Source organism: Nanorana parkeri, unplaced genomic scaffold (genome assembly GCF_000935625.1).
Source record: "Nanorana parkeri isolate BGI_ZX_2015 unplaced genomic scaffold, ASM93562v1 scaffold445, whole genome shotgun sequence".
In the NCBI taxonomy this organism is placed as follows: Eukaryota; Metazoa; Chordata; class Amphibia; order Anura; family Dicroglossidae; genus Nanorana; species Nanorana parkeri.
The window spans coordinates 219,303-242,904 of record NW_017306713.1 but is presented as its reverse complement, the minus strand read 5'-3'; the positions used below and the strand labels follow the sequence as shown (position 1 = coordinate 242,904).

Below are 23,602 nucleotides of genomic sequence, written 5' to 3'. Positions count from 1 at the left end.
TGTTGGGGGTGGGGGTGGGTTTGGCCACTATCAAGGGCCGCCCCTGGGCTATGTTTGTTTTTTTGCCTAGTGTCCTACTCCTAAAAGTGGTGTAATAACCCCACAGTAAGAGATTTAAGATCTCAGCTGTGTGCTTTAATGAACAGGAGAGAAAAAATGCTTTACCATTTTTCTCACATTAATAGGGTAATTTACATAAAGCTTATCTCTCTTACATGAATAAAAAAACTGAAAAGACTATACATTTTCTTTAATAGCACACGCCATTTAAATAAAAACCAATGTAGGCATTTTAAGCATAATAGTCCACCGTAGTAGTATTAGTTGTGTAGTTTTGGCACTTTTGTTTTTAAAATACGTGGCATGACCTACTTCTGATTAGATTTTTCTGCAGACTGGGGTTTGCATTTTGGCTGTGATCTTGTATCCCCCAGCAGGTGGCACTGCAAGGGAAATCTGGCACTACATTCCCAGTATTCTAAACTACATTCCCAGTATTCTAAAGTCATAAAGCTGTGAACGGTAGAGTCCAAATCACATGGGTGGGGTTGTTATATACTGGAAATTACCTTTAATTATCCAGTCGGTGATGTAGTATGAGAGATGGGCTTTATTAAACAAAAGAAAACCTGTCCAAATCATGAAGCAAGCCAAACTCCTCTCATCTACAACACAAATGGCGCAGGGAACACTGAAGAGAATTTGATCTTGCTATGGAGTTTGTAATTTCTGTGATTTTAGTTGCCTATAAATAGAAATTATAAAAGGAAATGACATATACATTAGATGGCACACATGCTTTTGTTACAAAAGACTACAGCTTTTCAAAAACAGCAGATAATATTTATTCACGTCTAGCTACAGATTGGAAGTTAAGCGTTACAGTGCAACCAAGGAAACCTTCACAGCTTACAGCACGAGTCTCTCTACTTGTTTGGATCAGGCTGTCATTGAGGAAAACATCTCCGGTTATAACTGCTCAGAGACTGTGTAAGAAATATCGGCTTACGGTACTTTAAAGTTAATACATCATCTGTGCAGAAGAGCGTGTAGAAACCCGAACAGGGACATCAAAAATAAACCTGTTACAATCAATGTTTTTGCAGCTATATATATATACTGTATATATATATATAATTCTTCCTTTATCTTTTCATACGTCTACATGAATCTTCCATTATCTAGAATGATATAAATATTCATGAATATCCAGTATGTAAAAAAAAGCACATTTACAAAAACAGGGCATGCTCACTTGGCTTCTGAGTTGTTTCTGGCAATCCCAATATGCATCACAAACTCGCTGACAATAAAGGGCATGGACCCTGGTCGACGTTTAACCCGGAAGACCATTGAATGGACTATCTGCATGGGGACAACCCTGAAGGGGAGGTGATTATTGCAGCAAATGGTTCTTGTTTCTATTGTAAGTGCTGCTGGGCTACTTATTCTACTTATTTTTCATCTTTTGGTTTACAGAGGAGTTGGGCTTTAACATTTGCTTTTAAAAAAGTAGCTGTTTGTCACTCTCTAATCATAGCCTACTTACATTTATACCCTCCTATCTCCATTTTCTTGTAATTAAAATCTTGATTCTTTTTTTTAACACTTTGAAACCTCTTCTGAAATTGTCCACTTTTAGCAACCAAAGAGAACAGACACTAACTACATCTACTAACCACTGCCTGTCTACTCCATCCTAATAACATATGCAACAACTTTTCTTTGTTTCGGCATGAAATGATTAAATTGTGAGTCCATTCCCTCATCACATACTTGTTAAATACTGTCACACTTTCCCATGTGGTCTACCAATGAATAGACTAGCATCACTTCAAGCCACCCTGAATTTTGATGTTCAACTCCATCACCTTTTCTCACTCCACAACTGCAGCTCCTTTTTGTCAGTTATGTCACAGACTACCAGATACTCAGAGAATTACTCAGGCTTCTAACTGTAACCTACAAAGCTTTTTACAACCTGGCCACTCCATACATTTCCTCAACTGTGTTCTCCATATAAACACTGCTTTTAACAAAAACTATTTTCAAAAATGTCACTCTGTCCCTACCACAGCTGCACTTGTCTCTACCTAACAGCAGACCTCTAACACAGTGCGTAAGCATGGGGCGATTCCCAAGGCAATACTCCTGCTGGAGATCCCACCAAGGCAGAAGATAGGGTTGGCTGCTGAAGAAAGCTTGGTGAAGCACCTGACCAAATAGGGCTAAAGAGGATATTGTTTGCTATATTTCAGATACCACTGCAAATGCAACTTACACTGTGTCTAGACCTGGTCTTATCTTTCGCTCTAATCACTTTCTCAAACTCTCATATACAGGACATTTGACAAGCCTCTCTGCTTCTTAGGAGCTCAACTCACAATGCTAGTTGGTGCTCTGCAACCTTGTAAATCTTCTCTTCAGTTAATAATCTAGCACTGCTTCATCAGTCAAAATCTGACAAGGCATACGCAGTTTCAACCCTTGTCCCTCTATAATGTTAGCTTGTGCAGACAGGATGCTCACTTGTATTGCTTATCGCTGTAATGTTTTACTGCACAACTGATAATGAAACATTTTATGTATTGTTTTTTTCAGTATTACCCACCCATATTGTATCTATCACTTTGTACCGAGCCACAGAAGATGATTGCGTTATATAACTTGGCAGTAATAGTTTCTGAGATATAGGAAGTATTTTGTGTTTAGGCTGTTTTATTGTACCGAAGCCCCAGAGAATATGACGTTTTTATGATAATAAAAGTCTCAAGAGAAATCATCAACCATTCTTCATTTTATTAGTGCCGATGCAATTTGTAATTAGGCCACAAGATGAAAACCAAATCCAGTGGATTGTAGAATTTTGCACGGATGTAGCCTTTTTATCTTGTATGTTTTCACATGAACCTGCTGGTCATATTTCTTTTAATCTGTTATTAGATATTTCATAGCTTGATGCACTGTCTAAAATAATTTGACTTATTTACTTCTGCTTTAAAGAATCCCTCTAGACAAAAATAAGCAGGTAGCCCTTGCAGTGCGGTGGTGTCCCCACTGCAAGGGAAGGTTTTTTTGTATGCGCAGATAGACTTGAAATGCTTCTGCTGTGATATTTGTGGAAGAATTGCTCCACACAGTCTGCATATGCAAAAGTCACAAAGAGTTTGTTTTAAAGCTAAATTATTGCTTGTTAAGAATATGTAAATACAAAAAAATGTCCAAAGCCAGCCCTGCCCACATTAAGACCTGGCAAATTAAAAGATGTCTACTGCAACACAAGACGTTTTAATGATCAGTACAATTTTGTTGAGGAGGGGCGAGGAAGTGGCATCATCTCTTTTCCTCCAATCACAGAATGCCAAGACATTTTGTGAATGGACAATAGTGAGAAGGGTGGGTAATGCGACCAAGGCAATGTATTACTCGAGTCAAATCTCTACCTCTCCTCCACGACTGGAAGCAAAGTGTTATGTGCAGTGGACAACGTAATGCAAGGTATGATTGTTATACTTTGCAGCAGCCCTCCACACAAAACACAGTGAGGGGAATTTATCACAACTGGAGCAGACAAAATCTGATCAGCTGTGCATGGCAACCAATCAGCTTCTATCTTTCATTTTCAAATCTTAACTGAACAAATTGAAGAGGGAAGCTTTTTAAAAGAGAACTAAAGCCAAACCTTTTTTTTGGCTTTAGTTTGTTTTTGGGTCACAGGAGTACATTTACATTTCCTGCTATTATCGGGATCCACCCCATTGCCTGACTGACAGCTGGCTCTGCCTCTCTGAAGCCACAACCAGCTGTGCTCACCTCCTCCCCTCTCTGTGCCTCCAATGAGCGTGGAGGAACAGAGAGAGGAGGAGGGAATCCCTGCGGGGAGCAGTGACTGACAGTCACCGCTCTCTGCAGGGAAAAGACTGAGCTGAGCGATCAGCAGTTCGCGATCACTCAGTACTCGATCTATAGAGCCGGCATGTGACCCCGGCAGTGTCACACGCTGGCTCTAGGTGTTGGGAAGAGTATATTTTACTCTCCAAATACTTTTCCTTTAATGCTAAATTAAACACCCAGTGCTATGTGCAAATTATCATTTTTCCGGGAGTGTGGCAGAGCTTCAACTCACTAACTTAGCTAAGGGAAAATTTGCTTGCGAAGTAAACAGCCTACTTGCCTTTAGAAAATCGACCCCATAAAGCCTCTACCTTTGGTCAATAATACCAAACAGCCCTGAAAAGATGTTCCACTTAATTTGAAAAATCTTCTATTATGGTTTTCTTTTACTACACACACAATTGCTGAACTCTGGTCCCTTAATGCAAGTTACAAAGGGTTTCGCTTATAAATGATCTCATCTTTGATACACAAACTTAGAGCAGGAGTGTGTTCTGGACATTTTCCCGAGTACAGATGTTGTTTTCAAGAACTGCATTAAGCAATATGAATGATACACTTATCCCCTGATAAAAAGGCCTGTGCGTGCACTATACATTGCTGTCACCCACTGATACAGAATCTCTGAAAAGGCCTGCGCCTGGCATCTTTTCTCTACAGATAGCTGAATAAACACCTGCTGTGTACATTGTATGCCCTTCCATGCTGAGTGGAGTAGATGGAATCCTGTATAAACAAACCATCAGCGATCCTGTGCAAGAGGAGAGATGTGTCATTAATATACTGGTGGATGCAGTTCCAAAAAAATGCTGTCACCCCTGACAATCTACATTCCACCACAAAGGAAGTTATTATGTCCTGCTCATGGGAAATATCTTACAGGAAGAAGGCTATGTTTTTTTTAGACTTTCAGCAATCCCTCTCAAGCAATGTTGATGTAAAGCAAAATGAAATCTACATTTGATAAAATCTGCACATTAGAATATGGTCTTTAATAATGTGTACACTGAATCTGGCACCTTTACCAAACACGTAAAACAAATAGTATGTAGTAGCAAATTACGTGCATGATTGCACAGTGCTCCAAATGTGTGTGATTTTTTTTTTTTTGCTGCTACGACCTCATATACAGCATGTACTTGTGTATGTCATACCATAGGAAGCTATTTCTGCACAGATCATTTGTCACTTTTAGCGATTATTCACTTGTGATTCAGCTACTAAAAATCAATGCAAAGTACCAAGCAATGTTAAGACAATCTGGGGTGAAACGAAGTTCTGGAGGAGTACCTCATGCCACAGCAGCTTCTATTGCTGAAACTCCTACTGCAACACCACCATGCACTACTTGTTCCTATAGTATGCTGCCTCTGACCGGGCCTATTGTTGTATTATTATGCTTTTGTAGAGTACATGTCGTGAAGTTAACAGCTTTTGTGTAAGCGCTGAGGGTGGTATCTATTAACAATATAAAGAAGTGGCTAAAATGCATTTTCTTGCTAAGCTAAATCTCTTAGTGTTAAGTAAAGTACAGATTGTACAAGGCTGCCTTGCAGTTTTAACACATGCCTTTTTCTTTGTATGTTTGCTTTCTATGAGCTGTTTGTTTCTAAAGGATAAAAGGCTCACTTGTACTATACCAAACAAAGATTTGAAAAAAGGCTCCTTGAATATTAAAATGTCTTGTGCATTCTGCTTGGCACATGTAAAAGTCACATTAATAATAAATTCTGCAGATAGAGGAGAACTAACATAGGAAAATAAGTTATGTTTCATTTTATATATTTTTTATTTTTATTTGTTTCCATTAAAGAGAACCACTCACATTCTTACTAAACTTTAGAGCACACAGCACCTAATGGTCTGTGTACGCTGATAAAGCTTGATCTGTCTGCTTGCCCCCTACCTTCCAGGAAGGGGGGCTATAAAGTTATATATGGAAATCAGGTCAGCTTCTAAAGAGTCAGGCGTACTCTGTTTTGGGGGCACTGACATCACTAGTACTGCAGAGTTCACATTCTCCTCCTCCTTCAAATGTAGCTTTCCTCAAAGCTTTTGACAGGAATACACACCTAGGTCCTAAGTACTTCAAACATTGGTGAGAACCTGAGTTGAGTTTCCACAAACAACAATGTTCTAATGATTATTTCTCCATATCACCAGCAAAGCTGCAAATAATTGCACTACCCATAACATTGCTAGACTAAAAACAAGCTCAGCCAAGCTGACAAGTAGCGTCACTACAAAGCAGGAAGCAGCACCGGCTTAGCAGATGAAGGAACAAGAGCAATCAGGGTTTGCTAACCTGCCTTACCAATTGTTTCTTATGAGTATCTTTGTGCAGGAGTTGAATAGGAATAATATGGAGGATCAGTCTGGCTGCAAACATCCATAGTGGGCAACTATCTTCCTATATCTATGGGTAACCTAGGCCCTCCCAGTAATATCTGGGTGTTTGGTTATGAACATCGCCTATTATTCAACACTGAATTAAGAAAATATTCAGATAATTGCATCCTAAAAACAAACATCAGAACAAGACTGATCACACATTTAATGCAAACATAACATTCTTACAAAGTATGGATACTCTCTGAGTAAAATAATTTTGTGTTGATTTTAGGCACAGCTAAATTTTTAAATCTAAGCATTCTTCATCCTATTAGAGAACAATAGATGTTTTCTTCAACCCAGATTTAGGTATCTGTGTGTGACAGATGGTGTGGCAGCTCTGACATGAGACGCAAAGAGAGTTAAAGGATGTTTATCTGTGTACTTCAGGGAGTGTTAGATTATACATTGAAAGGCTTATTTCTAGAGTTACTAAATTAAACCAATTGATTTTATATAACTATCAAGGAGTGTAACCGTAGCAGCGATACGTTTCACTTGTGGGGCCTAAAAACTATGGCCACTTCAGTACACTGTCTTGTTACTGTTCATTTTCAAGTTCAAGTTAATGTTATATATGTACTTACACAATTAAAAGTCAATCAACATCAATCCAGATCAGTAACATATGGTTCCTAACCACTTGAGTACTCAAGCCATTATCTACCTAAATCCCATTGAGTACCAGAGGATTTTTTTTTTACCTCTAGGCCATGTCTTGGTTCTGCACATTATGGGGTCTATTCACAAAGCTGCCGTAGGCAGCCGAGTTAATAACCGACCCGAAGTAAAGTGAGCCGAACGCTGTTCGGCTATTCACTTCAGGCTTGTAGGCTGGTTTCAGCCTTACACCCACTAAAATCAGCCGTACATCGGCTTGCTGCGGCTGGCTTCGCGTCGGCCAAACATGCTCAGCAGTGACAGCTACACTACGGATGTTAGCACTATGAGGAAGCATACTGTTTACATTTGCTTCTACATCACTCATCCTATTGAGTGATCATTTCAGCTCTTGCGCTTAAAGCTGGTCCCTGTCTGGTACAAACAGCCAGCAGTTCCAGTGGTAGTGCCAGCAGGGACCCCCTAGGAGCTACTGAAACCAGCCACTGGTTAAAAAGTAAACTGTGGAGCCCAGACTTCCTGTGGTGACTTTACGGCAATAGGACTTAGACAGATTAGGCCCACTGGAAAGAAGTGCTGGGACCAGCGGCGGAACTACCGGCGGTGCAGCCGGTGCGGGTGCCCGGGGCCCAAGGCAGTTGAGGGGCCCACTGAGGTCCGGTCCCCAACGTCTTCCAGTCTGTAGGGAGGGACACCAGCAGGGGGACTGAGCCGGTGCCCTTTGAAAACGGCTGCTGCAGCGACGATCACTCTTCTCATTGAGAAGAGAGAGCTGAGAAGAGTGATCAGTGAAGCCGGCACACAGTAGTGACAGTTGTACACATTCTTCTCCTCCTCAGCCACTGCAGCCACAGAGCGGTTAAGGGGAGAAGAATCTGTACCGCTGTCACTTTCAGGGGCGTAGACAAGTGGGGGATAGGGAGTAGGGCTGCAACAACTAATCGACATAATCGATTATAATCGATTATTGAAAAAGTTGTTAGCTGTGGCAGAGGGGGGCACGTGCCCCGGGCTTTAAATTATTTAGAGACGGGCATGGAACAAGCCCATCTAAAGGGATGCCGGGGATGTCCTGTTTGCTAAAACATCGGTGACAATGTTTTTCAGTGAAGCGGATGTTTTATTAAACAGGACATCCCAGGCATCCCTTCAGTCATGCAATTGCTTTGCCCTGGATGCCCTTTACATGCCTTAGTGCGGGCTCTGCCTTTCCAGTGACCAGGAGCAGAAGGGCTGCAGGAGACAGAGCGGGCAATCAGGTAGCATGGGCTGGGGAGCAGGGCTACCATCAGCAGGGGACGGCCGATACTCATGTGAGGGTCCTGGCACCCTTACATGGGTATCGGCAGTACAGGTGACATATGAGGTGGGCCGGGCCTCCGCAGTGCCGGTCTGCATCAGAGGTGGCCAGGCCCCAGCAGCGGCGGAGGAGGCTGGGGCCCCAGCTGCTCCAGGATAATTGCAAGAGATGGCGGTGGGCGCCGGGAAGTGGGGAGAGAGCTGGTGGGAGGAGAAATCACATCAGTCTGCAGGCATACTGTGGGGCAGCACTGGGGCCTCGGCCAGGAGGAATGAGCAGCAGACACTGGATTTCAGAGCACCACCTCTCCCTGCTGCATGTGTTCACACCCCGAGGACAGTCAAATGAGGTATGTGCCTTAAGTCACATTGTTTTAACCTTCTGTTACTGATGGAATTGTTCTGCATTCATGTATAAAGTATTGCTGGAAGATGTAGCCCTCTATAGCTGGTGCCATTCAGCATTGCAGCAGTGCAGAATGGCATCAGCTATAGAGGACTACAACCCTTAGCAATACTTTATACAGAAAGGCAGAATGGTAACGGCTATAGAGGACTACAACGTCCAGCAGAATTGCAAACGCTGTATAAAATATTGATGGGAGTTGCAGTCCTCCATAGCCAAAGCCATTTTCCATTGCCGTATAAAGTATTGCTAGGAGTTGTAGTCCTCTATAGCAGTGGTCCACAACCTTTTTGGAATCAGAACCAGTTTAGCTGAAAAATGTTTTCCACAAAGCGAGAGGGCGGGGGGATGTGACGGGTGAGGTAGTTTGGGGATGTTTCAAGCGCATTTTTCGTACACTCTATTTCTATTATTATTACACTGTAATATATAATTAGATTAGTATACAAGTCAAGATATTGCAGAATCAGTGGGAGTCCTGAGCTTGTTTTTCTGCTCTCAGGTGGCCATTGCGGGCTTTCAGGTAGTCAATTGGCCAGTATTGGCATTGTAAGAGGGCCCGAAAAAAAATCTTGCACCAAGGCCCTTTGATCCTTAGGTCCGCCACTGGCTGGGACAGCACACCTGCTGAATATTATATTATAACCAAAAAAGAAATGCAACAAACAACAACAAATACATATTGTCACGATAAATCTACCATTCACATTTCCTATCTTTAGCTTAGTGTTACTTGATGTTGTCAATACCTGCCTGCTGCTAATCTTATATCAAATGACATCACAATTATTACAGTGTAGGCTGCCTTATTCCTCAAACAGGGCAATACAGAAAAAACAAAACAAAAATATAACAACAACAATGTTTTGGCACATGTAAAAAAAAAACTATGGAGGCCTAGATACAAAGTAGCTCTTTTACCCCTTTCACTAAAAATAACGTAAACATACAGGTCTACATGCTGATATGAAATCATCTTACATGCGTTAGTTAAACAAACATATTTTTATTTTACCTACAATTACTGTTTTTCCACTTTCTGGTCCTCTTAGTAATGAAGCCCATGCCTAAGAGATTGCCTCTAGGTTTAAATAACTTGAATATATATCCATAGTTAATAACAGTAAGAGTAGACCACCATTAAGAAAGAATTCCTCAGAAGGCAGAAATACAGATTTTATATAGATAAAAAAATAAAATGTATTATTGTAAAAAAAAAAAAAAAAAGTAAACCTTTAAAACATGATCTAAATGGTAAACAATGTAACTATAAAACATGTACACAAAATACTTGCAGGTCTCCCTGGCTAACCACGATGTTCACAGTTTTGAGTTAGACCTTACATTCTCGTGGTTGGTTTTGATTTTTTTTTTACATCTCTGATAGCGTGACCTCCAGACCCGTTGTCCACCAATGTTAGAAGGGAGAGCTAGAGCAGGAAGAGTAACTGATGGACATGTTGGGGCTGCAGTCTCAGTTTATATCCTCCATAAAGTTGACCTGCTGGAAGTTCCCCATGACAGTCAGTGACTAATAGTCCATTGCCCACTTAAAACCAGAGGGCATGTTTTAATAAGAACAGGAGATAACATAAATATAATTCCTGTATATCTCAATATATAATTGTAATGTTTTGTCAGATGCAGAATCAATATAAATACTACACTAGATATATCCTTTAATAATAGATAATAAAAGAGAACAGTTTCAACCCTTTGTTGGCAAGAATCCACCATTTGTATAGATCAGTGGACAGATTTCAAACACTTTTACTATCAGTCCACAACACATTATTTCTTAACCCATTTTTAATGTTTATTTGGGTTTTTAAACTAAAAGAAATGAAGAGAATATTCACATCGATACTCTCAACCATGTACAGAGAATGTATATGAGACATTTAGCGGATGTTCTGTTTATGTACTTAATGGCCTAAGCATCAATATATGATTGTTCAATAATTCTGAAAACAAATAAATAGAACAAGTAGGACTTTGTGTGGAATCTCTCTGTTGTATGACCCTTTAGTGGTTTTGCATGTCAAAGTGTTTGTTGCTGCAATGATAATGGATTAGAGGCAATATGAAATTCATCACATCATATAGCCAATGTATGGAGGGCAGAGAATAGCATTATAGTCTTTGTAAGGTTGGCAGAAAAAGTAAAGAGTTTTGCTGGAAAGATGTTAACATGAAGTAAAAGAAGAGAGAAGTGGGGAGTGGGTTTGGTGAGGGGTGAGCCATCCAGTGTCATCAAGGTATAGGTAAAAGTCAGTGCTTCATGAATCATGTAGCTGCCACATTTACTCCACACAGCATTAAGGGCAGGTTCACACCATTTTCCGGTCCAGATCTGGTCCGAAAAATGGTGTGAACCTGCCTGCAGTTCCAGTGCATTCCAGACCAGACAAAATGAGACATGCAGTATTTTTCTGGTCTGGAACGGACTGTGCTGGTGTGAAGAGAGGCAAGAAATAGCATAGAGATTCATTAGGATGCATTTTGGGTCCGGAAACAATCTGGTCTGGACATTTATACGTGGGGGTGGGGGACTTAAAACTTTTGGGTTTTTTTTAAACATTTTTTTTATACGTGACTTTATTTTTTTTTCACACTTAATGTTATTGCTATCACATAGGGGACTATTAATCCCCTATGTGATACCACAGGCATGTTGACAGGTCCCTTTTTATGGAGATACCAGGGGTCCCTAATGTCACCTGGGGACCCCCAAAGAAGCTGATAAAGCAGAGATCCGCCATATATAGCAGCCAGAGAAATGACAGCTGAATGTGGAAGTGATATAATACACACCACTTCCGCATTCAGAGAGGAGATCAGTAAGTGGAACAATGCTGATCTTCCTCCAATTTTCCTGCTGAGAGCCACCGAGCCAGTCCCGCAGAGGGGACAGCGGAGCCCGGAATAGGCGGTAACAGTGGTGGAGGGGGGGGGGGGCAGCGCTGAAGGAGGGGGCCCACACTACAGGGCAGCACATACAAGCGATTTGACGATTATAGAGCCGCTGATCACTTGTATGTGTAACAGCCATTACCGACTGTTTACACCTGACAGTGTGTTCTTCTCGTGTACGTGTGCAAGGGGGCACGCCCAAGTAGAAGAAAAAAGCTGTATATTTACGGGTCCCCGCTAATAGGAGCTTGCCATCCGTCTGTTTATTTACAAAGGCCAGATGGCAAGTGGTTAAGGAACAAAATACAATCTTTAATTTAATATTTATACTTTATTTCATGCCAGGAAGTATAGTTCTCACTATACTTCCAGTCCACTGTAGCTTTGGTTTATGAGAGAGGTGAAGCTATGCTGACTTTCATTGTTCAATCATGTGCAAGGAAAGAAATCTTTTTTTTTTTACTCACCGTAAAATCCTTTTCTTTGCGTTCATTGAAGGACACCGAGGGGTTGGCCACCAGCAGAGGCCACCCCCTAGGCTGTTTTTTTTGTTTTATGCCCGGCATCCTACTCCTGCAGGTGGTGCAATAACCCAGTGGTTCCAGATCTATGATCTTCCCTGTGTCTTTCAATGAACGGAAGAGAAATACAGTTTTTCCCCCTCATTAGGTATTCTTTGCAAAGTGAATTTTCACCATATATTCTCTAAGCTAAGGGCAAATTCACTTGCAAAGTGAACAAAATATTTGCCTATTTTAGAAAATCAAGCCCAATGACTGGAAGTTGCCCAGGCCCTAAAGCAGGAAAGCAACCCCAAACCATAACATTTCCACCACCATGTTTCACAGGAGTTATGAGTTTCTCCCCCTGAAATGCTATCTTCTATTTGCAACAAACATGTCTACTGTTACTTAGATCAAACAATCTATCTATGGCCAGGCCTTTGCTTTTATGTTAAAAAAGCCAACAATTTCTACGGAGTGTATATATTGGAAATAAAATAAACTGCCTGCATTTACAAGCATTTTACTGAAGTTCACATTGCAGACACAATGCCTGCAAAGTAAAAAAAACATTCTTTTCAAATGACTCTGTAAAATGCTTGTTACTTTTTTTATTCATTCAGAGCAGAACTGAATTAGAATGCTTGTAAGATTCATAGAAAAGCACACGCACAAGTGTTTTAAAATGTTTCAAACATTGGAGGTGACGTAACAAAAAATGGCACATAAATGCCGGGTTTAAAAACAAACACAAGATTCTTCAAAAGCGCATAGCAAAATGCATATGGATTTTATTTTCTTAGGCCGGCTTCACACTTAGGTGGTACCGTTTGTGCGCGTTTGTACACGCGTGACAAGCATGCGGTTTGCACGTTGTGTAAATTTAGATACAAATTTTTAACCCTTTAAACACCCCCTCTCCCTGACTGTATTAACCCTTTCGCTGCCAAGCCCTTGAATAGCTGCTTTTCCAGCTTCTCTAGCCGGGGAATGACAGCTGGGGGACTAGAAGTGATGCAATCAGCGTCACTTCTGGCCCCACTCAGCGCGGAGGAGATCAGCGAATGGATACTCGCCAGTCTCACTCCCCTCTACCCATCAACACCCTTGATGCCAGTCCTGGGCCCGTAGGAGGGGCAGCAGAGCCTGTGATGCAAGGTGGGGGTGTGTTTGGCGGCGGGAGCACGCTTCAACGGTCCATGGAAGCAACCTGGTGGCAGCTCAGCTGCCAGAATCGCTTCCAGTGTAAAGTTGACCACCAATTTACACAGCTGAACAGCTATAGCTCCTGTGAGTGTATTTAGAGGGCCCATAGTAAGCAACATATGGCATACGTCGCTGCCAGCAAAAGGGTTTAAGAGTAGTTGTCAATCAAACTATCAACTAACTGGAAAACTGAAAAATGACTTGATAATAAAGGCTTATATACAGGTTGGTATTCAAATGAATAAGCACACTCTTCTTAAGGTTTATTGCCAAATGAAATTGGCTCTCCTGGAATAGTCATACTTTCTTTAAAGTTTAAATGGCTGCGGTTGTGTTTGTCACCCAAAGCGGAGTTTTGTGAATGGAGGCAACATTTTGCCGAACTTTCTGTTCGCGAACAGAAGCGTTCGTGAACCGAGGTACCACTGTACATAAAAATAATGTATGGAAAGAAAAAACACTTCAAGTAAGCACTTAAAATACTTGCTTTTTCTGTGCGTTTACCTGCAATTCATTAAGTGTGTGACAGGGTCTCTTTAAGATAGCAGAGAGAAGTTTAGGAGCAGAGGAGTTTGCATCTTCTAGAATGGGTTGGAGGGTCTGGTGTGTGAGAGCATAAATACGAATAAGCAACTTGCTTCCTCTCGCAGGAAGGAACATTTTAGCAGGCAGCATGACTAAAAGCACGCCTGAAGGTTGCTATGGAAAAACTATAGAGTGAAAATGAGCTGCATATTCGTAATTTTTGTGCCTGTCAAAAAAGGCTTTACACTGTTGTGGAAGAAAACTCATCCTTTTCTTCAACATTTCGCAATCATTCATTCTTTCAAAGGTGATCTGCAAGCAAATATACAGTAATCTTAGAATGCCAATTAGGCACCCCACATAAATGTCCTCATACCGGATTTATAATAGCTACAGCACAGTTCACCATCCTTCTGCCCCTGAAATAATGTCGATGGGACTCACCTATCTGATGGATGACCATAAAACAGAATTTTTTTAAAGTTTTTAGTCATTTCTGATCCCCTGCCTGCTGCATGGACAATGATGAGGCCATCCATTTGCTCTCCCCACCCATAAGGATGTTCAATGTTAGGCTGACAGCGCTGTTAAGAGCAATACAGCCTACACTCAAAGTGCAGTGCTACCTTCTTTCTGTTTGAGTTCTTTTTTTTTTTTAGGCATTTCATGAAGCTATCAAGACAGAATCAGGTACTTATAATAACTGTATGAAAATAACATTTAATTATTTTAAATGAATACTGGGAGGCATTTATCAGAACTGGGGCAGACAAAATCTGGAGCATTTGCCTATAGTTACCAATCATTCAGTCTGTTCACTTAAAAGAGAAATATAGCCAACCCCTTTTTGGGGGGGTTTTAGTCCTCTTTTGGGTCAAAAGAGGACATTTACTGATGTCCTTCTGTTACCCAAAGTCAGCATCCAATGGGCTACCTCCTGCTATATGCTGGCAACACAGAGCCGCTCTGCAGCCAGGAAGGATCCCAACAATATTGTCAGAATCCACCCTGCTGCCTGATTGACAGCTGTCTGCCTCTCTAGAGTCAGAGCTAGCTATGCCCACCCCTCCCCTCTCTGTTCCTCCAATGAGAGCATGATGTACACAGAAAAGAGCGTTTGCATGTCTCTTCTGCCAAACATCGCTACCTCCCAGCGATTTTTTATTTTATTGACTTTACTTCTGCTTTAACTACTGCAGCTGCAGATGGAAAGCTTTATAATGGGGCGGTGACTATTATAGAAATGCATGTTTCCCGTAAATATAAAATATAACATGAGAAAGTCAATATATTCAGGACAATCATTATTAAGGAATGGAACATGCACTAATTATCCATAATCTATAAAAGGTATAATTCCCATGGTTGATATGTTGAGCAGCCATTGTCCTCTACGTCAGTCCTGCTCATTTAACAAAATTACATTTTGTTTCATTTTATTGCCTTAAGCAGCAGAATAACAACTTATATAATCTGTTTATTATGATACATAATATGATTAGCTGCCTTAGGAAACATAGGACTTTAAGGTAACCCTGTGGCCAGGCTATGGACGTTTAAGAATATATGTTTTCCTTACAAGCAGAAAATCAGTTTAAATCAACTAAATACATTTCACGTAAATCAAAACAAATTGTATGAAAAGCCTCACAGTGTAGTTTCTTTACAAAGCAGCAACAGCCTGAATAAAAAATGCTACACAGCATTCAGATTAGCTGTCTTGAGCCACAAGGAAGCTTTACAGTAAATCTGTGACCAGCCTATGTACATTTAAGTAGGGATGCACTGATACCGGTTATTCAGTAATCGAGTACGATTGGTCAGAAAGCCAGGATGCCTAGCAACAAGTGAAGCCGGCTTTCCTAGCTAATCAGGAAGCGTGGCGGCATGCCATGACCCGCCTTCTGGCTTCGTGATTGGCTAGGAAGCCGGCTTCACTTGATGCTAGGCAGTCTGGCTTCCTCATTTAGGAAGCCGGGAGGCGGGTCATGACGTGCTGCCCGGCTTCCGGTTTGGTTAGGAAGCCAAGCTGCCTATCAACAAGTAAAGACGACATCATAGCCAATCAGGAACCTGAGAGGCGGGTCATAACATGCCGCCCGGCCTCCTGATTGGAAAGGAAGCCAGCTCCATGCTCCCTTGGCACTGCCGGTCAGACGGAGATCTCCCTCTGACCAGAAGTTCCGGTATCAGAGGTAAGTATCAGAGCATTTGGGTGAGTATGAATACTCACCCAAATACTCGGTATCGGCACTGATAGCGATACTAGTACCAGTATCTGTGCATACATACAATTAAGTATTTACATCATACTAAAAAGCAGAAAATGAGCTTTAAAGCCCAACTGAACAGTAAATGTAAATACATCTCAGGTGCATCAAAACAAAAGCCTTAACGTTTAGAGTAGCAACACCTGTCAGCACCCCTGCTCTATGTGTGGAAGCAGCTGTCTCTTTGCAGAGGTCCAACAAGTCCCTGTTTAGTCAGACCTATAACTTATAAACCAGTTTAGGTCCCTGTTGATTGGAGAGGTTTAGTACTGAATTATAGGGGTCATGCTGGACCTCTGGAGGGAGACCACTGTTTTCACAAGGTCCTTCTCTAAAACATGCTGGCAAGGAACAGGCAACACATACTGTGCACTGTGATGTGCTGCATTGCTCTAAAAAAGCGTAATGTGCATTTTGATATCCATTGTGGTGCATTGTCAACCTACTCATAATGCACTGGCTACCATAATGCAACGCATGTTAACATGTGAAGTAATGCTTGTTAACGCTTTCTTGTTAATACACCACAATGGATTGCTGAATAGATTGTGTGCCTCAGTCCTCAAGGTCAATGCACTGACAACAGGTTCACCGTAAGCAGGCCACAATCTGTTATAACCCTGGCAGATGACAGTTAATGTCAGACAGTGTTTCAGGAAAGTAAAAGGCAAAGCAACTGATTAGCTTACCTGTCGCCTTCCCCAGCGATATTTGCTTCTTTCAGCCACAGAAGGCAATGCTAAGAAGCCCTTCTTAAGCTCAAAATTACAACTTGGAGCTTACAACAGGGCTAAGGGCTCTCGCTTCACCTGTAACACCCATGCGTGAGCAGCCAATTATCAAGCACCAGCACTGTTTTATAGGAGGAAGAGGAATGAGTCAAGTGCTTCCCCATACTCACAGGTACCAGGTATTCTTCTTTATGTCCAAACATAGTGACATGTGAGCAAATAAAGGATTGGTATGTGCAGCTGGGGCCTGTGGCATGGGGCATGACAGTTTCACATTAAAACAGCATCATTCTGACAGCAAGTGTGGTCAGCTTTATATCAGTAGCTGCACATGAGCAGCCTTAGTTCACCAGCTGAGGTTCTGTGTTGCTACTTTCACAATTACGCATGTGTGTAGTACACTGTCAGGCAATTTATGTGCTTAGTTTTTGATTTTGTCAAGTTTATTTGCACATTTATTTCTTATCTCGTTTCCTTAAAATGTAAAAATCTGGCATGAAAATACATAGACTGGACACAACAAAAATGCCATGTGGTGTTTTTTATGCCAGCAACGCCTGAAACCACAAACCTAACCGGCTGTACAAAAATCTCTGATCGCCACTAACATGCTACTGTAGAAGTCCCCTATCCTAAACCAGTGATTTTATAACCTAGTAATTCTCAACTTGGCTTGTCAGAGGCAGAGTGAAAATTCACTTTGCAAAGAGTACCAAATCACGTGCAAGGAAAATTTAAAAACAAAACAGGATTTTTCCATGTACATGTTTGAAGTCAGCACAGCTTCACCTCATTCACTAAGCTCAGGGCCTGTTCTCAATACCCTGTCCGCTAAAACGGAGCATTTTAGTGGGCGGGCTAGTGTGTTGTGACAGCCCCAGCAGTCAGCTACCACTGCTTTTTTTTAAACTTTATTTGTAGTGTACAATGTGTACACTCCATTTGGGTCCCTCCACAGCAGCCCGGTGTGTTGTGCTGCGTTGTGGTGACCTGTGGTGCGGTCCTGTGTGCTGCAAACCAACCAGCCGCATCCTGGATCACAACTGTGTTGTGGTGTGAACAGGGCACATAGAAAACACCTAGTGTAAATGGGCTCTGTGTGCATTTTCTGTTTGTAAAGGACATTTTCACTTAGCTTACTGAATGAGGCTAATTTGTGTTGACTTTAATCATCCAATCATGAAAGAGCAAACATCCTGTTTATTTCCCAATTTTTTTTGCACATGATTGGGTATTTCTTAAATTTTCACTTTGTTTCACCTCATTTACTAAGATAAAAGAACATGCTCTATTCCTTTAGTAAATCAAGGTCAATGTGTGACAACTGGCTGCAAGAGAGAGTATGTGATATGAAATATACAACGATCAGCCAAAACATTAAGACCCCTGCCTAACATTGAGTAGGTCCATCTTTGGAAACAGCCCTTACCCATTGAGGCATGGACTGCACTAGACCTCTGAAGGTATGCTGTCAGTAGCAGATCCTTTAAGCCCTGTAAGTTGGGAGGTGCAGTCTCCATGGATCGGACTTGTTTTTCCAGCACATCCCACAGATGCTCAATTGGATTGAGATCTGGAGAATTTGAAGGCTAAGTCAACACCTCAAACTCATTGTTGTATTCCTCAAATCATTCTTGAACCATTTTTGCAGTGTGTCAGGGTGCATTCTTCTGCTGAAAGAGGCACTGCCATCAGGGAATACAGTTTCCATTAAGGAGTGTACTTGGTCATCAACAATGTTTAGGTGGGTGGTACGTGTCAAAGTAACATCTACATGAATGGTAGGGCCCAAGGTTTCCCAGCAGAACATTGGCCAAAGCATCACACTGCCTCCACAAGCTTGTCTTCTTCCCATAGTGCATCCTAGTGCCATCTCTTCCCCAGGTAAGCCTTGGCTGTCCATAACCCTATCGCCGCTTCACCGGTTTTCCTTTCTTGGACCACTTTTGGTAGGTCCTGACTACTGCAGACCGGGAATATCACACAAGATCTGCAGTTTTGGAGTTACTCTGACCCAGTCGTCTAGCCATTACAATTTGGCCCTTGTCAAAGTCGATCAAATCCTTACGCGTGCCCATTTTTTCTGCGTCCAAAACATCAACTTCAGGAACAAAATGTTCACTTGCTGCTTAATATATCCCTCCCACTTCCAGACGCCATTGTAACGGGGTAATCAATGTTATTCACTTCACGTTTCAGTGGTCAAAATGTTATAGCTGATTGGTGTATATAAAACGCAGAACAGAATCAACAGTCAGCTCTTATGGTGAGGTGGGCCATTGGGGATGAAGAAACCCTCCAAAACAGGTGTTATCGTTTCCATTAGAAACTACTATGAATGTTTGCTTGGATTTCCTTTGTCAGCATTGCTTTCCATAAAAACTGACCCCCACCAATCATCTGCCAGCGGTGTTAAAAAGAAAAATGCACCTTTAAAGCCCATCACTGGGCAAACATTGATTGGAAGGGCTTAGCACCACCAGTATGAAAAACACATTTAAAGAAGAACTCCAGGAAATGTTTTAATTAACCCTTGCAGTGGGGCTACCCCCACACTGGGCAAAAATTGATTGGAAGGGCTTAGCTGACAGCACAGCACCACCAGTATGAAAAACACATTTAAAGAAGAACTCTAGGAAATGTTTTAATTAACCCTTGCAGTGGGGCTACCCCCACACTGCAAGGGTTAACTGCTCGAAGAAACAAAGTTATATTCACCCAAAGCTTCGAGCTGGCTTCTTCTTCCAGTCCTTCCGACGTCTCTCCCCCAACGTCTATACACATTGTATTGACGTGAGGATGCTGGGGAAGATTCCAATGCGCAGCTAATTCCAAAGGACTAATCTTCTTGGGAATGTCCTTTAACTGCGCTACTGACAGAAATGTTGAGGTTTAATGTTAAATAAAGTTTCATCAATCCTGGTGCAAGTAAAGGGCTGGATTCACATTGCAGCATTATAATAATACTGGTTTCCAAGCAATAAATTACAGCAAACTGCATTTAAATGCATTCTAAATTGCAGTATCTTACAGTGTGAATCCAGCCAAAGCCATGCAAGCATCCATCCACACTTGTTTTCTAAAAGCAAACCAATGACTTCTGTCTACAATTGCCTGACAAAACTTCTCGGGTATATTATTGTAAATCAAGAGACAATTGCAATGAAACAAAAAATAGAAAACATTGGTCAGAAAAATCTTTTGTTTTCTGAAGTGAAGATGTACAACATTAGAAATGTCAATTGTGCCTAAGTAGTATTTATTTTTCTCAGGTATTTATATAGCACCAACAATTTTTATGCAGTGCTCAAGGAGCTTACAGTCTAAGGTCCCTATCTCACATGTATATATATATATATGAGGACCAATTTAGACAGGAGACAGTTAACCTACCAGCATGCCTTTGGAGTGTGGGAGGAATCTGGAGTACCCAGAGAAAACACACACAAGCACAAGGAGAAAATCCAAACTCCTTGCAGATAGTGACCTGGCCAGGATTTGAACCAGGGACCGCAAGTGCTGGAAGGCAGAAGCCCTAACCACTAAACCGCTGTGCTGCAAACAGTATATTTTGTCTTGAATTTCTGAAAAATATCAGCGCACTTCCAGGTATGTGAAGGTGCTTAGGTTCTCCTGTGCCTATAGCTTCATATCTATATATCTGCAGTGTGAGATCAAAGGCACTGCTGCCTCTGACTGCTAGGAGATTGTAAGTGAAATTTAGAGCATCAGATTTGGTGATGTCAACCTTGTGCTGCTCACTTTTCTCCATGCTGGAGGCTTTGACACGAGGAAGCAAACCCTGTCTCTACCAAGATGGTTGCCTCCGCAAAGAGATACAATGCAGAATAAGGGATTAAAAGTTAGTAAAGGGGGAAAGATCCTGTTTCTGGGTGGCTACACTTACTGTATCTATAGAAGGAGCCATGGTTGCCTCCCAGGATGGACTGTAAACATGTTTGTCTTTGTTCATCTCCATTACATGGGGGGGGTGATTGGATTAGTAAAGTACCCAAGAAAGATAACCTTGCTTTCACTTTCATCTCACGAGAAATGACAAGATGACAAGGACACTGCATTTCTGGGAAGATAAACAGGTAGTTTCTCTACTTGCTAAAAACGAAAACCTAATGCAGCCACCACATCTAAGGACTGCTAAGCTGCAATATAACATTTTTGTTCTTCATTTTAGTTATCCTTTAAGGGCTGTTAACCACAGGAATCTCTGGTGGGCATTAACCAAAATGATTCTCTCTATCAGCTTCTATTGCAGGTACGGTAGGAAAATGAAAGCAAACAGCCAACAGTCACTATGAGCAATACAGACAGTACTTCCAGTCAATTGTATATATGAGGGCCACTGGGCAAATAACACTGCAGTAATTAGAAATAAGAGGAGCTTAGAAAGCACCTGTGCTCAATATTAACTGAATATCTATTGACATAAAAGCTAATGGGTTATGAAAGAGACTCTGTTAAGCAGAATACCTGTGTATGAAAAAAGCATCCACTACTTGATTAACATGCTACACACTAGTTCCAGGGATATAAATGAGATGACAGATTTAACTAACTGTCTCAGAGCTTATATGAGGCACATCAGTGTAAGAGAATGATGGCTTCTATTACAACCTAAGCGTACTTTTCGCTTTTACAACAATTTCCTGTTAAGACCATATTTACTTTGGGAATGTATTTTCAGCCTGCTTATTTGAAATATTTTTCAACTAGTAAGTAATGGTGAGCTATTGCATGTTATTATTTCATATTTATTCTTTCTATTAAGCAGGTAGACTTCTAGGCTCCCTTTCACATGTTTCATTAGACTCAAGCTGGCCACACATGGCTGGATTTTAGCTGATTTCTGCTTCCCTCAGCCCTGTTGGCACCACCAGACTCGACAAACTTTGATTTGAAAATCGAAGGAGCCGAGTGAAAAATTGTTGGTCCAATCAGATGCAGTCATTGTTCAGGTATTCAGACAGCAACAGGTGCCGGCTGTCTGAATACAATAGCTGGCAGGTGGAGATTCCTTCAGTCACACTGTTTAGCATTGATAGAGCAATCCAAGGATTACTCTTGACTAGATTAACCTCTGGCTTGCTGGAAAAACCTGTTTACAGAGATGAGTAGCTAAAGGTCAGATAACACTGTGTTGATTGTGTCATAGCAGTGACTCATTCCCCTTTCCTTCCTGCATTGTATGGCTGCATACTGCTCTGTATACATTTTCAGTTGCAGATAGACAGTCTCAAAGAGAAGGTAATGTTGTGTTCTATCTTTAGAAAAACCAGAATGCTCTGCGAAACCAGCATCACTGATGGACTGTGTATTAAACAGGTAAAGAGGAACTGCAGGAATAAAAAAAAATAACCCTTGCAGTGGGGCTAACCCTGCACTGCAAGGGTTACCTGCTCATTTTGGTATAGGGGTTGGATTATAGAAGATAATTTAACTTGTAGTCCATCACAGGAGTGAGCTTGGAGTGGGATCTCCTTTACAACACACACAGGGACCATGGGGAACAAAAGTAGGCCCCCTCCAGAAGGAAGGACAGTGTCAGCATGAATTCAGAGATGATTTGAGGATCTACAGCCGAGTGATACACAAATAAGATATATTTTTGTTAATAGTTACGGTACTTGGATACATTTTTTAGATTTAACTCCTGAGTTTAGTGCCACTTTAAATCTCTTTTGAAATTATACCTTTCTTACATAGAGATATAAAGTGAAAAAATTACCTTATGTGGTGTAATGAAGGCTTCAGTGGGCGAAAGGTTCCCCGTTAGGCCCTCACCTTTGTGAATTCAGATGTCAGCATCCCACACTGATAACATCATAATCCCTCCTCTTACGAACCTGCAATGAATAAAACATATTTACTAAAACATGAAAAGCAAACTGATTTAAACAGTAGAATAAATGTATAATGCAGATTGTAATAAGCTGAACATTGGGAAATGATCTGAGGAACAGATACATATCTGGAATGATTTAAAAAAACATCGGTATTGATTATTTGAGATATTGCTCTTTGGCATGGAATTCAAAGAATGTACTTTTGTACTTTGTTTTAGTTTACTGCTTTAGTGTTTACCATTAAGCATGTGCTTTCTCTCGAGAATTTTGCCCTAAACTTGCAAGTATGTAGACAGAAAGCCATGACAGGCAAAAATACACAAAACATTTAATGTGGTGATGATGATGATTATTATACAGGATTTACATAGCGCCAACAGTATGCAAAGCGCTTTACAATATAAGCAAGACGTTACTATACAAATCAAGACAAGATGGTAAGGAGGGCCCTGCATGTGAGGGCTTACAGTCTAAAAGGAAGGGGCAAGTGATACAGGATGAGGTAGCTGTTTCAGGATGAATTGTTTGAGAAAAAGATAGTTCAGAGGTTAGTTTGAGTTGGGATTGGCTTCCCTGAAGAGATGAGTTTTCAGGAAACGCCTAAAGGAAGAGTAGGAGACAGATGGACAGGTTGGGGTAAGGAGTTCCAAAGGATGGGAGAGACTTTAGAGAAGTCCTAGAGGCAAGCATAGGAGGAGTTGCCAAGGGAGCTAGAGAGTAGGAGGTCTTGGGATGAGCATAGAGGGCGGATAGGGTGATACTTTGAGCTGAGGTTGAAAATATAGCTGGGGGCAGAGTTGTGGATGACTTTGTAAGTGTTTGTTAATAATTTGAATTGTATTCTTTGGGTGATTGGAAGCCAGTGGAGTGAATGGCCGGATTGGGGGGGCTGTAAGCACTGAGCGGTTGGTTAGGTGGGTGAGTCTAGCAGCAGCAGAAACATTATTTATGCCTTTAGTAGGTAAGGAATGTAACAGCAAAC

At 41.4% G+C, this 23,602-nt stretch overlaps 1 protein-coding gene across 2 annotated transcripts in view; it reads right to left on the bottom strand.

Moving 5' to 3' along the window:
* Window positions 1-22,625, bottom strand: part of FYN (FYN proto-oncogene, Src family tyrosine kinase) — a 115,606-nt gene extending 92,981 nt beyond the window's left edge. For both annotated transcript variants that reach the window (XM_018560284.1, XM_018560285.1), the window contains exon 1: window positions 22,503-22,625. The gene's annotated coding sequence lies outside the window, so the exon portion shown is untranslated. The remainder of the gene's footprint in view (window positions 1-22,502) is intronic.
* Between the last annotated feature and the right edge of the window lie 977 nt (window positions 22,626-23,602).